We start from the raw sequence: 16,346 nt of genomic DNA on the forward strand, positions 1-16,346 counted from the left end.
CAAAGTTTTTGGTCCAATGAGATTGTATGCAATTATCATTGTTAGAGGCTTCTTGATTGGGTGATGAGGGTGGCACTTGATTTGGTGAATAACGGGTGAACTTTTCTCATAGTTTTACATACTTTTGCAAGATTATATTTTCATGTAGAAGACTTGAAAAACTTCTCTAAATTTTCGGCCAAGGGTGTGCCATCCAAGAGAGTTTTTCAAGTTTGAATATTCAAGTGCAAGAACACTATTATGCCTCTCATAATTTTTGGCCATGATGTGGTTGTCTAGATGGAATTTTAAGTGAGTTCATAAGTGTAGAAATCCTAGCTAAACTTAAGGTGTTTGTTGGAAGGCTTGGGGTATACAAGCTTGAGGTCTTCTACTCTTGAAGATTACCATTCAAGAAGCATCATCTTCTTCATGTCTTTTACTCTTGGAGTGTAGTATTCCAAAACACCCTATGGTTATGTTTGATAGCATGCATATTCGTATATGGATCCGGGTATTCGGTTTTACATATAAAATGAATTTTATATCGTGTAAGTAACATGTTTTAAATAACTTTTCCGCTGCGTTTTGATCTTATATGGATAAAATCACTTTGATAAAATGTGAAAAACCCAACAATGGTATCAGAGCCGCTTATATGAGTGCATGCTTCAATAGACTTAAAATTTTCGGGTTTGGTTAAAACCTTATGGCCGAAATTTTTCATCATGGTTCTCCTTTTGTTTTTCAATATAATTCTCAAACATGCATAAAAGTATCTTGAAAAAGTTATATCAAATGGATGATTTGTTTGTTTAGACAAAAGTCCACATTTTTTGGTTTTTTCATTCTTGACCGAAAAGTAGGTTGTAAAAGGGAACCATTTCTACTTCTTGGATTATATATATATATATATATATATATATATATATATATATATATATATGTATATATATTATGTATATATATATATGTATATATATGTATATATATATATATGTATATATATGTATACATATATATATGGATATATATTTTGGTGTTCATAACCTAGCCATGACCTTGTGTTTGAATATGTTAAATGTTTGTGTTTGTGATTTATATTTAATTATTTTAATGGATTGTAATAATTATTGTCTTTGTTCTTCCATTTGTAAAAATTTGTAATTTATTTATTTTCATTTAGTACGTAAGTAAATAGATTAGTTGCATTTTATTTTACTAGAAAAAATGTATTAGGATAATTTTATGTAAAAGAAGATGCACACAAAACTGCGTTTTTTGGTATCGGCGAATTTCGGGCCTAAAGGACTTCATAGTTCTTAACGGGATTTTAGCCCGATAACCAAAACACATTTTGAAGCCCAAAGGAGTTTGGAGCTAAATTTAAAGACATTTTGGAAGCCCAAAGAAAGTGGAGAAATTACATCACAAGAAGAAGAGTTGAAGCATTTGGATGCGGGATCAATTGGGAGTTCAACGACACATTACTTGTGTCAATGTTCACCCTTTAGGAAGGATCTTTTGACACACTTGTTTCGGCTAACAAGTGTTGTCAAAAAATAGTTGGTTATGGTTATGCACCTATTGATATGTATGTTATGCTTGTATGGTTGCTTATTTATGTTGTTTGGATGATATATCGATATGCATGCTTAACAAACTAATAATCAACAAGAAGCTTAAAATTGGTTCTTAATAACATCATTAAAGTGGTTAATAAAAGGTTTTATTAAAAGTTAATGATTTTATAATAAAATGGGTTTTATTAAGAAGAAACTTGAAAATTGGTTTTCACTAAGGTACCACTGATTTGAATGCATGCAAATGTATGGTATATAATATTTTCTAAACTAGAATTTTGAAATATTTGAAACCACTTTTATAAAACAAGTCAAACACCATCCTTTTATACAACACTCGAATCACTTGGGAACTTGTTTGTAGGATAAAGGTCATCTAACCACATTTGAGGGAACTTGTATGTTCGAGGTGAGGTTACCGTGTTTGTGGGATAAAGGTCACCTAACCACTTATATGTATAAACTCACATGTGTGTGTAAGTTGGACGACTTGATTTGGAAACCATGAACTTAGGGTCACCGAAGCCTGGCGAACAAAGGTGTTGATGGGATTAAACATGCCAACTAAACATAAAGATGTTTTACTGATCCCATATGGCTAAAAGTTGCAAAGTGTTGTAATCGTCAAACGTTGACTACCTTGTTAATTTAAATAATGGGATAAAGGTAACCTAACCAATATTTAAATGTAACGTTGGATTCTAGATTTTAATTATTAATTGTCTATGAGACATAAAAGGGTATTAATGATTAAAATATAATAATATCGAAAGTAGTAAAATTGAACCTTGTAAATTTTGTAGATGGCCGCTAACAATTACCCAAATCGTCCGTAACTTATCATTAAGAACTATCCTTGAAAAGGATCGTCTCAATCATAACACTTCATCAATTGGTATCGAAACTTGAGAATCGTTCTCAAGTAAGAGAAAATATCCTATGTGTTGGACGATCCCATTACCGATGAACCTCTTATGGAAGATGAGGATGCCTATAACAATTGGATTAAGAATATTGTGGATTCTATGCAAGCCTCTTACCTCATGTTGCGAACTATGATTCCCGAGATTCAAAAGGATTTTGAACATCATGGGCGTACGACATGATTACCCAATTGAACGAAATGTTCCTACAACAAGCAAGGGTAGAACGCTTAGAAAAGGTTCGAGCGCTTCATGCATGTCGAATGGAGGAAACCCAATCGATCTCATCTTATATCTTTAAGATGAAAAGCCACATTGATCACCTCGAAATGCTCAATATGGGTAAAAGGGCCTTACCCATTCTAACAATCAATGAGGGTGGCAACAAGAAAGGGCATCACCCCAACACGAAGGCAAGTGTTGCAAATGAAAGGGGCAATTCAAACGGAAAAGAAAAGAAAGGCTAAAGCGGAACCACCGAAACCAAAAGAAAAGAAGGTAAAGGTTGCCACGAAAGATTCATACTTTGAATGTTGTGAGATAGGGCATTTGAAAAGGAATTGTCCAACCTATCTCAAAGAGTTGAAAAACAAGAGGGATGCTGGGCAAGACCTCAGGTACAATCTTTATGATACATATTAACCTTAATGTTTTTTCTTCGAACACATGGGTATTAGATACCGGATGTGGAACTCATGTTTGCAATTTGTTGCAAGGGTTCAAAAGAAATAAGCATTACAAGAAGGAATACATTAGTCTCTTCGTGGGCAATGGAGCGAAAGTCCAAGTTGAAGCGAGGGGAGACTATATTTTGAAACTTCCAAGTGGTTTGGAAATAGTTTTGAAAAATGTTTTGTATGCTCCTAGTTTAACTAGGAACATTATTTTAGTTTCCCTTTAAAGACAATATGTTTTTGATTTAAAGTTTGTAAACAATGACATTTATATTTCGATTAATGACATGTTTTACTTTAAAGCTATGCCTTCAAATGGTATTTATGAATTGGTTTATGATAATACGTCATTTGATAGTTCAATGTACCAAGCCATCACCAAGAAACTCAAAATGGATTTGAGTGAGACCTATCATTGGCATTATCGCCTTGGTCATATAAACAGAAATCACATGCAAACACTTCAAAAGAATGGTCTTTTGGACACAAATGAAGTTGGTTCATTTAATACATGTGAATCTTGTTTACAAGGTAAAATTACTAAGAAACCCTTTAGTGGTACCAACCAAAGGGCAAAAGATTTATTAGGTATCATACATTCGGATGTATGTATTCCTTTTAAGCCAATGATTAGGAATGGTGAAGGATACTTCATTACTTTTACCGACAACTATATTAGTTATGGTTATGTGTATTTGTTAAGACACAAAGATAAAGTTTTGAAACCTTTAAAATCTTCAACAATGAAGTAGAAAATCAACTCAATTAAAGTTCTTTGTTTCGATAGAGGAGGAATCGAACTCTATTAGATATCGTTCGATCTATGATGGCTAGGAGCGCATTATCTCTATCATTTTAGGGTTACGCTTTGCTCTCCGTTGCCCGTATACTAAACATGACCTAAACCAAGAAAGTGGATAAGACACCTTTTAAAATATGGCATGGAAGGGCTCCATCATTATCATATTTGAAGGTATGGGGATGCGAAGCTTATGTGAAGCAATACAACCCAAATAAATTAGAAGTACGATCCACTAAGTGTATCTTTGTAGGACATCCTAAAGATGATATAGGATATTATTACTATGATCCAACAGAGCAAAAGGTATTTGTTGCTCAAAAGGCTGAGTTCTTGGAAGCTAAGTTCCTTATGGAAGGAACTAGTAAACCAGTGGAACTTGATGAGGATCAAGAACCACAAGCCGATACACGTTTGGTTGATACTAGCACTCAACAAGAGGTTGTTGAAAACGATCAAGTGGTTGATCAATACACACAAAACGTTCGCAGATCTGGTAGAATTAGTAGTCCACCTAAAAGATATGGATTTTTCATAGATGGATGCTACGTGGTAGATTCGGTTGAACGTACCACATACCATGATGCAATGTCAAAATCCGATTGTGACAAATGGCTTGAAGCCATGAACGTAGAGATGCAATCCATGTATGACAACCACGTATGGAAATTGGTTGTGCCACCTCTTAACTCCAAAGTAGTTGGAAGTAAGTGGGTTTTCAAGAAGAAAACTGATATGCATGGTAACTTAGATACTTATAAAGCGAGACTTGTAGCAAAAGGTTTCACTCAAACTCAAGGGATTGATTATGATGAAACCTTCTCGCCCGTGGCGATACTAAAGTCAATTAGGATATTATTTGCCATACCCGCATAATATGATTATGAGATTTGGCAAATGGATGTCAAAGTGGTTTTCCTTAATGGATATCTTAAGGAAGATGACTATATGGTTCAGCCTGAAGGTTTTGTCCATCAAAAATTTCCTAACAAAATATGCAAGTTAAAAATATCAATCTATCGATTGAAACAAGCATCAGGAAGTTGAAATCACCGTTTTGATGAAGAAATTAGGAATTTTGGATTCATCAAGAACGGCGATGAAGCTTGCGTGTATAAGAAGGCTAGTGGAAGCATCATCACTTTCTTAGTATTGTATGTCGATGACATTCTACTTGGAAATGACATTCCAACCATGGAAGGTGTAAAAACCTGGCTTGGAAGTTGTTTTTCCATTAAGGATCTTGGTGAAGTCGCCTACATTTTGGGAATAAAGATCTATAGGGATAGATCAAGGCGCTTGATAGGTTTAAACCAAAGTGCATACATTGATAAAGTCTTGAAAAGGTTCAAGATGGAGAACTCTAAGAAAGGTTTGGTACCTATTCAAGAGGGGACAATATTGAGTGCGTGTCAATGTCCAAGCTCAAAGGATGAGCAAGAAAGAATGAAAGGAATCCCATATGCGTCTGCTATAGAACCCATTATGTATGAAACAAGTTGACGTTACCCGCGCGTTGCGGCGGGGTGCTAATTATAAATAACTATTATGCTTAATTTGAATTGAATAACTTTCCGTTGACCTGATCATTAATATCATAAAATACTAATTTAGCTTATCACATCTAAAAACTTTACCCCAGTGTATCACAATAATACATTTTTTCATATTGGCGAATGGAAAACTAAAGATTGTGAGTAAACAATTCGACATGTTAACTAATTAAGCGCATAACTTTTATTGATAGTTTCTTCATTGAATATATTGCACATCGTTGATCAGTAAACCGGAAAATCAAGAGATTCATTTAGATAATGACCATATATGTCCATTGGTTAACAACTAAAAGTTACGGTTTCCATCAAAGTCATAATTTTCTCTTTGGTTTGTAATGACCGGTAAATGGGCATATGTTTATGCATTGAATTCACACCATGCCCTACAAAAGCATGCATTTCATTATTTTCTAGATTTATAATTTGGTTTTGGTGACCAAAAGTGATTGTCACTAAAGGATCATCATCCCATAAAACATTGAAAGAATTTAAAATTTTTTATTGTTGTAAGAAACCAAAATGAAACCTAACAAAAATTTCAGTTTATGCAAAAACAACATGACCATTTTGAGTGATAGAACTTTTTATATGCAAATAGATTATCATGAATATGCGTATTCTTCAAACTCATCAAACAAAATCCACATACAAAATGTAAAAAAAGGACCAAATAATCAAAAAAGAACCGAAGTAATAAAAACGATGGGAGTGAAAACATACCGTAATCGAAACTTTAGATTATATTTTGATTACGTTTGTCGCCAAATCTGGGATGAACGTAAAGGAATGATGATGGAGGAAGAGTAAAATTGAAAGTAGAGACAAACAGCAAGGCGGTGATACGGTTAACATGTGGTTGTGACGTACGAAATATGGTGTGGCAGAATGATTTTTATTTACATTTGGGCAATATTTCTTTTTGATTAGATGATGATGTCTCTTTGTTGCTTTTTTATTTGTTTACTATTGGGAAATAGTTATGATGTTAATAAATCTGAACCGTCGCTATGTTTTCGTGTTTGTGTGGAAACAAAATACCATAAATTTCATCAAAATGATTCAGAATTTGTTTGTATTACAAAAAAAATATGGTCAATTGGAATGGGAATTCAAGAAAAGAGGAACAGACATGTTCATATCTGAAATAACATATTTTTTCATTCATTTTGTTTATATTCCTAGCCTTCATTTCATTGGAAAATATGTTGTTTTCTATAATATGAAAGGTTTTGACTTTTTGTAAAGAGGATGATATATTTAAAAGTAGCTTAAAGGGTTGTGACTTTTTGAAGGGGTGTGATAAATTTAAAAGTGTGACTTTTTGTAAGAGATGTGATGTGTTTAAAATTAGTTTAAAGGGTGGTGACGCTTTGAATGGGTGTGATATATCTAAAACTTTTTTGTAATGGTTGTGATATATTTAAAGTAGTTTGAAGGGTTGTGACATTTTGAATGGGTGTGGTCCAAATCTTTGTATCTTAAGTTAGTTAATATATATAATATAATTTATTAAAGGGGTGTGTATATTGGGACATGTTGGTTTGGGTTGCATAACATGTGTTTAATATATGGTATGTGTTTATTAATGAAAGGGTATTATTTAAGGGTGTAATGTGAAGAGACACAACTATTAAGTTAGTCTAAGGTACCCCAAGTTAGTTTTTGTAGGGTTATATAATGATATGCACTAGAGCGGACACGTCATGCGCTTTAAGCATGACGAGAGGATACCAGCGAAATCCAAGTAACGGTCATTGGATGACTGTTAAAAGTATATTGAAATACCTTAAAAGGACTAAGGATATGTTTCTAGTATATGGATCTGGTGAAGAGGAACTTGTTCTAAAGGGTTACAGGGATGCGAGTTTCGGAACTTGTTGTAAACGGTTACAGGACACGAGTTTCCAAACTGATCGAGATGATTCTCGATCACAATCAGGGTAGCATTGTCCACTACAGAATCAGAATACATCGCTACTTCATTGATCGAAATAATTCATATGGATCTGCCACTTGAATTATTGCCGATCTAAGGGTAGTCCCTACCATTCAAGACTCCCTAGAGATCATTTGTGATAACGAGGGTGCGATTGCTCAAATCAAGGAACCTCGTGCACATCAAAAGACTAGGCACATTGAGCGGAATTTCAACTACATAAAGGATGAAGTTGAAAAGGGAAAGATATGTATTCGCAAAGTTCACACTGATCAAAATATTGCGGATCCACTCACGAATCTCCTTGAACGGGCAAAGTATGAAGGGTCATACTTGTGCCTTAGGACTTCGATATTCTAGTGATTGGATTTGATCTATTTTGTATTTGGATATTGGAACAATTACTATTTTGACTCTTTATGGTATGTTGAGTTATGTTCCATTTTAGCATGTTTAAATCCATGAATAAGTTATTTATTCTAAATGTCCGTAATTGATCATACTTGTGGGAACAAATATGAATGTAAGACTATTATGAACTTGGATTGGTGAATATTCATTAAATACATAAGGCTAAGCTCAGGTGTGGTACAAGGTGATTGTGAGAGATGTATGTAGTCAAGAAGGGATTTATTCCTCTTATTCGTTGAGAGTAAGATGTCTAAGGCTTGCTGAAGTTAAATCAACAGAGAGTGATCACTCTATGTCTTTGGATTTGACATGACATCTGTAACGAATGGATAAATGATAGATTCACCTAAATCATGTTCAAATAAGGAACTTGGAGGGGATGATGTTATTGAATGGCACTTAGTCACACGTATTAGGGGTAGTAAAACGTAGTTAGGAGTTATTTACTGCTTGCATCAATCTTCTATGTATCTTGTGTAAGTGGCAGACTGTTGGACTGTGTATGCCCAAGACACATATTAAATTGATGTGGCTAGTACGTTATGATCCAAGTCGGGTCATACCCCATAACAAGCTAGACAAACACTTATAATATTTATTCATGATATGATCAAACAAATAAATATTAACAGTTATAATATTTAGAAATTGGTTTTTCTAAATAATTGCACTTGAGAAACTAATAAATTATACGGATAATTTATTTTTGAGAGAATATTTTATTTTGTTATTTAATAGGTTAAATAACAATTTTAAAAAGATTGCATAAGTCTTATAACATATGATGTTATATTTTATAAAAGTTATAAAATATAAATAAGACTTAAATTGTTAAAAAGAAATTTTGTATTTTTTTATATAACCCACAAGTGCGCCCCCCCCCCCCCATGGAGTCTTTCCAAAGTTTTTGGTCCAATGAGATTGCATGAAATTGTCATTGTTAGAGGCTTCTTGATTGGGTGATGAGGGTGACACTTGATTTGGTGAATAAGGGTGAACTTCTCTCATACTTTTACATACTTTTGCAAGATCATTTTTTCATGTAGAAGACTTGAAAAACTTCTCTAAATTTTCGGCCAAGTGTGTGCCATCCAAGAGAGTTTTTCAAGTTTGAATATTCAAATGCAAGAACACTATTATTCCTCTCATAATTTTCGGCCATGATGTGGTTGTTTATAGGGAATTTTAAGTGAGTTCATAAGTGTAGAAATCCTAGCTAAACTTAAGGTGTTTGTTGGAAGGCTTGGGGTATACAAGCTTGAGGTCTTCTACTCTTGAAGATTACCATTCAAGAAGCATCATCTTCTTATTCATGTCTTTTACTCTTGGAAGGTAGTATTCCAAAACACCCTATGGTTATGTTTGATAGCATGCATGTTCGTATATGGATCCGGGTATTGGGTTTTACATATAAAATGAATTTTATATCTTGTAAGTAGCATGTTTTAAACAACTTTTCCTCTGCGTTTTGATCTTAGATGGATAAAATCACTTTGATAAACATGTGAAAAACCCAACATACTAGACCAAATCCGCGTACACTTTAGGTAGTAAATGATCCATTTACCCCTGGTTGATTAGCTTCCTTATCCGTAACCCGCTCATCGAACTAAACCCCATGACTCGCGACCCGTTGTAACCCGTAAACAAACCCGATTAATCCAACAATGATAACCTTCGACTTATAGTTTCACATGAATCAAGTTAAAATGCATATTTCTTTGCCTTGCTATCTGTAGGCTTACTTTTAGCACCACTGACATAACCCCACATAGGTTTCCTATGTAGAAAATTCTTCATCACATGACTCTAATATACATGGCTTTTACCATCTAGTTAGGTGCTAATTACCTGAAGAGAGTCATCCTATCCATCCATATTGCCAATACCTAATATGGACCAAATCTAGTACAAAATAAGCAACCGAAGTAAATACAAACCCTAAATACGAAAAGACAACAACAAATAGAGACCAACATCAAACAAAGAATCAATATGAAAGCATGCGCGGACTAGTAGCGAACGAAGACAAATACAAACCGGAAAAAATAACCATACTCGCAAGAATATGATGTATATCTTCGATATTTAGTTAACTTAATTACATGTGGGTTGTAAGTAGAGATAAAACTAGGCAGAGAATAGAAACTTACTTAACTCTTTTAATGGTTATCCAATGTTTGCACGGTGGTAATGTGAAATAAAATGATACCCAATTTAGTTTTTAAAGCATTAAAATTAAAATTCTTATGTTGGTTTTCTCTTTATATATCCACTTACAAAAGAAAACAAAAAGGCAACGATCTAACAAAAGAATGAAAGAAATTGTTGGAAAGTTACATTTAACCACCACATTTTTTCCCTTTTTAACAATCTTTTTCAGATATTCATGGATAATGACATTTGAGGAATGTTAGTTATCAACATATAATCCCTTGACTTATTAACACCTAGAGATGAAGAGTTTCATGTAGTTACAATTAAACTGTCACTTTTAATTTTGAAATATTAATATGCGAAAGACAACATTCTTCCACAAATATAAACTTGTACTAGATTAGTTGAGACCCTAATAAATACATAGAACCAAATGGTTCTTATACGAATATAATATAGTTTCAAGATTCTAATTATTTAAGTCGCGATCTTCATTTGATGTTGGTAACGTGATCATATATAAGTTGTGGTCTTCCATTGAGAGTGAGAGTTGTGGTCCGACAGTGAAACCATGAGAGGTTATAAAGAGGTGAGAGTGTCTTTGATGTTTGTAGCCTGATCTGTCGCTCAAGATGACGAGGACCATTCGAAGTCAGTGAACATGAGTAACAAGACAAATCTTTATTGAAAATACATGTGTTAATTTAATCAGATAAAATATCAACAGGGAAAGTTCAGAAATCATAATTTATGACTTCAAAAATCTATCTTCAATAGATGACAAAGATGATAAATATTCTAAGAGTCATCATGGATCTTCATGTGAAAAGAAGAGCAAAATCTAAGCTCAAACAAAGAAAAAAAAAAAGAAATAGAAAACCATGTCACTCCCTATTGATATTTGATGTCATTATCCTTGTTCCCACCATATTATCATAGTAAATAAAATTGTGTATAACATGGTGGAAAACTTTACAAGTTCGAATGGAAAATTGAGGGTATGGTCAAAGCTCCTTGATTTGTGGTCATTATTGAAGTATCATGTTCAATCTTCAATTTTTTTTTTTTTTTCATATTCAATAAATTTCTAACTTATTTTAAAACATCAAGGGTGAACGGAGTGGACGGTAAACTCCATCGGCAAACATGTTTACCGAGCGGTAACACCGCCACCAATGGAGGTTACCGATCGGTGAGGAACTAGAAGCGGTGAAGGTTCACCGATGCGGGGAAGACAATTTGTCAGGGTAAGCCGCCTATTTTCATTTATTTATGTTTTTTAATAAAAATAATAGTTTACCTAATTCAAGATAGATAAACCACCGCCAACGTTTTTGAGCATTAGGTAAACAAAATAGGTAAATTGACGTGACACTGTTTGATTTGGTTAATGGAGAGTTTACCTATTCAAAATAGGTAACCACTCGCTTCACCCTAGGGTGTTATCTTCAAATTTTGAATAGATTAATACAAAACTACATGATCAATATTACCTTTTTCACATACAAAAATGAGGTTAAAATGGTTGATTGTTGCATTTTGTTCCCAAAAAAGATGGCTTTAGAGTGAGGTTGGTACAAAGAGGGTTGTTATTTTGGAATGTTGCTCTTAAATTTATGCACATGGGAACAAGGCTGTCTATTTGGGGGCTCCTTCTTGTGCCTTTGGTGGGGAAATATGCCTTGGTTCACCCAAACAATGACTACCCCACACAAGGGCAACTCTTCCCTAGTCTTGTCTTAATAGTCCCAAGACATGTTTGGGCCATGTGCCCTTCATGGGTCCTACAAAATTTTTCTAACTCCAAAACCAAAACTTCACATCTTAACCTCTTCTGTGTTTCTATAAAAAAATATATGTACAGAATATTTTAGAATATAAAACCAAAAAAAGGATCTAATTCTTGTATGTTTTGTCCAAATCATTTATTCTTCCAAGTAATAATAATTTGTTTATCATGAAAAATAAAATAATTTGAAAATTTGATGGGGTCTGTGGGGTTAGAAGTTGTCTGTATTTATGTTTAGGTGGCTAACCAACTTGAATCCATATGTCAAAACTGGAGAAACATAATGACCAATCTGAATGACTCCTCTTTTCATTGATCACAACATTTAAAGACCCTATGACTCATGTCACGGTTTATACAAAAAGAAACATTGATGTTTTAAACTGTTTAAAAGAAACGATAAGATAATGTTTTTTTGTTGTGTCCAAACAATGTTAATAAATGATGTGTAGACGAACATTTAGAGATAACAAAATTCATAGCAATAATATGTTTTCTATTCATTGGGAATAGCCCAATGATGTTGGTGAATAAGATAAGGTGTAGGATTGTACTAGGTTATGGGTTCATCCACATGGTATGCAAGTTTAGCCATTAAAAAATATAAATATGTTTTCTGTAATATTAATCGATGTTCGATCTAATCATGTTCGTTTGATATCATCCTCCTTCACCACAAGTCATGTCGATTGGTTTCATCTCCTTCTCGTGTTATCCATCTTTCGTCATCATCGTGTTGCTGCTAATCATTTTCAATCCCGTTGTTGATCTGATTCATAATCGCTAGTCTGCTTTAAAGTCAACGTCAACCTGCTTCATTCTAGTTGTCGTATGTCTTTAAGTAATCTGGCATGTCTGCTTCCATCTAGTTGTTGGCATGCTCTAATCTTTACCATATATAATTTTGTATTTATTGCAACTTTTAATGTGTTTTCATTTACTTCAATGATGAAGATAAGGGTGCATGGTTTTTGTGTGATGTAGTTATTGTTTCTTTAAAATGTCTATATGTCTATATTATATAATGAGTTTTAACCTTTATGTATTGTACTTGTGGTAATACTCAAACAATAGGGAAGAATTCACTAAAAATGGATTTTGCCTAAGTAGACTAAGGAAGGTTATGTTATGACATATGACACTTCTAATAAGTAAGAATGAAGGACATTTTGGTCGTTATAAATAGTGAAAATGACATGTGGCACCTCTTTTTTTTTTTAAATACAACAAAAAAAATCTAGTACAAAAAAATCTAACAAAAAAAATCTAGTACAAAAAAATCTAACACAAAAAATCTAGTAAAAAATATAGCACAAAAATGTATTATAAAAAAATAAAGCACAAAAAATCTAGTACAAAAAAATATAGCACGGAAAAATTAAGCAAAAAAATGTAGTACAAAAAAATACACCTTAGAAAATTGAAAAAAAAATTAACAAAAAAATTTTAGCACAAAAAATTTAGTACAAAAATACAGCACAAAAAAATGTTATAAAACATAGAAATACAACACATTTTAGTGGGTTTTTTTGTCTTTATATTTTATGTAGCACTATGGTACACAAATTAATGATAAAAGGACGCTCGATTTTACGGTGAAATTTGTATGAAAAAATAATGTCGTATAAAAAAGTTATAAACGTTTAAAAAATAGGGGTGAAATATGCATGTGCCTTGTATGTGGAGAGAGAAAGTCCATAAATATTATTTTCCCAAGATAACTTGCACTCCTCCTTTCTCCTACACTTTAATATTAATCATTGATTTGAAAAATGAATTGTTAAAATTTCTTCTCATCCTAGTTAGGCAAAATAAACTTTTTATTTGATCTTACCCCCTCAAACAATAATACATCTATATATATAATTTTGCATTTATTTAATTTACTTAAAAAATATGTAGTAAATAAATAATATAATAGTGTGTTGAAATGGTAACCCTCCCAAGTGTTGAGGATTCAAGTCCCATGGTGAACAAATAGTGTAAATCTAGAGAGTGTGTAGATTTTATGTTCTTAAAAAATAGTACAATCAGGGGCGGATCTACATTAAATGATACGGGTTCACGCAAATCCAAGACGTTTCAAAATTTTAGTAGAGATATATATAAAAAACAGCAATGAACCCATAAATACTATTGGAGATGAACCCATAAGCAAGCAAAAACAATCTATAGTTCAGTGGTTAAAGCTTCTCTTAACTATATAAAAGATTCCGGTTTTGAGACCCACTAGCATCACTTTTTGCAAATATAATTGAACTGTGAAGTGATTTTGTTACGTATTGTACTAGTAAGTTAGCTAAATTGTATTTCTACTATTCTCTTTTATGTTCCTTCTTTCTAAGTATTGGTTTCCTTTTTCTTAATTTGCAAATGGAATCATTAACTTAGTAAACTAGTTACTTTCCGTCCGCGCGTTGCGGCGGAACCCAATGACTACAAAAGGCTTGTCAGCAACGGCAAACAGATACCGAATATCAAATCATAAATAAAAAGACGTGGTAAGGATAGTCACTCTGTCATAAAAAAAACGATTTTAAATAACCTAATATATAATAATAGGACCCACACGTCATCCACGTAGGAAATTCGGTTGTTTTCAGTTCAGTTATTACGGTGCTAACACGTTAAAATATGGATGAGCTCGGTACCGGTAACGGCAGCGAAAGTACCGATCCGGAAAATCATCGAAATTAGGTACCGGCACCGAAAATGCTCGGTACAATACGGTATGGTATTTGAAGGTAAAAATCAATAAATACAGGTATGGTGCTAGACCGGTGTCGAACCGAAAGTAATGATTCTGAAAACGCCAAAAGGTGGGTACCAAATTGGTACCGAAAATGATTTGGTATAGTAAATTTGGTACCGATACGATACCGGTTCGTTTACAGGATTTGATACGATTTGCTCATCAATATTCTAAATATCCAAGTTAATTTTACATGCTACAATTCATTCATTACAGAAAAAGACAAAAAAGAAAGCAAAATAAGTTGTTGTGTATATAAAACCTCATTCAAACGAAATACAGTTTACTTACTGTGTGTATGAAAAGTAATCTAAATGGTGCAATTACTTGCATTGCTGCATTGCTACAGGATTTGATGAGCTTGGTACCAACCGGTACCGAAAGTACCGTTACCGAAATCCCCAAAAGTGGGTACCGGTACCGAATATACCTAGCATGGTACGGTTCGGTACCGGTCGGTACTGATACGGCACCGGTATTTGAGGGTAAAAACCGGTGAATACCTGTGCAGAACCGGTACCGAAAATACACCGGTTCAAACGAAATACAGTTTACTTACTGTGTGTATGAAAAGTAATCTAAACGGTGCAATTACTTGCATTGCTGCGTTGCTACAGGATTTGATGAGCTTGGTACCAACCGGTACCGAAAGTACCGTTACCGAATATACCTAGCATGGTACGGTTCGGTACCGGTCGGTACTGGTACGGCACCGGTATTTGAGGGTAAAAACCGGTGAATACCTGTGCAGAACCGGTACCGAAAATACACCGGTTTGATAAATTTGAGACCAGTATCTATACCCGATACCATCCTAATTTTAATTTAAAAAATAAATAATCAATCACTGTTCATTGTGTTTCCTTTTTATTATATAGTAAAGTAATAAAAATTGTCAATTTATTAATTTCCTATCAGGTTAGAAATTGTGAATTGATTATATGAATTCTATTAAATTGCTATTGCATAATAGAATGATTATGTGATGAACCTTACTCGACCTGACCTGAGCCGTCAAACCGACCTGAAAATTTTCATGTCTGGTTATATAAAGTTTTAGCATCTAAAAATAGTGAACCCACTGAAAAAAAAAAATCTGGATTCGCCACTGAGTACAATGTTTGAAATAAAATTAAAACTGGATTAGATAAATAAATAAACAAAGATTAAAGGTAAGGGAAACTCTTAGAGAAAAGTGATTAGTAAGAAGATTAAATATCGAATGCTATGGTTAATGACCTTCTGGACCTATCGATACGGGAAGTAACAACGGTGTTTTTTTCGGAATAGTTGTCAGCCACAAAATATTAAGATACATAAAAGTCTAAACCCCAAACCTTAAAAGCGAGACCTTATTCTCACCCTGTGATCACACACCTCACATTTCAACTTAAGCCATTCCCTAAATACTGATCCCATGTTTGACGTTGATCTAAACATCTTCACTTGTTTTTGGTCAAACTCTCATGAAGGCATTAACACAAATGAAGGCTCAAAGTGTCTTCTCTATATGCTTACTTCGAGACTAGTTGACGAGTTTGATATTTGTTTGGTTGGGCACTAAACAAACGAGTATCACCGACAGGTAGTTCCGGTGGATATCCGTTGAAAGTCATCACTGACGAGAGCCCACTGGTGAAAGTATGTCGGTAATATAGACCTTGATAATTTGATTACATACAAATGAATGATGGAAATCATCAAGGGATTGTAGATAAATTATTGAGCGAGTGATTACCAACAAATTATTTAGAGAGAGATTACCGACGGATTTTGTACCATGGCAG

The sequence above is a fragment of the Helianthus annuus genome, chromosome 5 (genome assembly GCF_002127325.2).
Source record: "Helianthus annuus cultivar XRQ/B chromosome 5, HanXRQr2.0-SUNRISE, whole genome shotgun sequence".
Taxonomy (NCBI): Eukaryota; Viridiplantae; Streptophyta; class Magnoliopsida; order Asterales; family Asteraceae; genus Helianthus; species Helianthus annuus.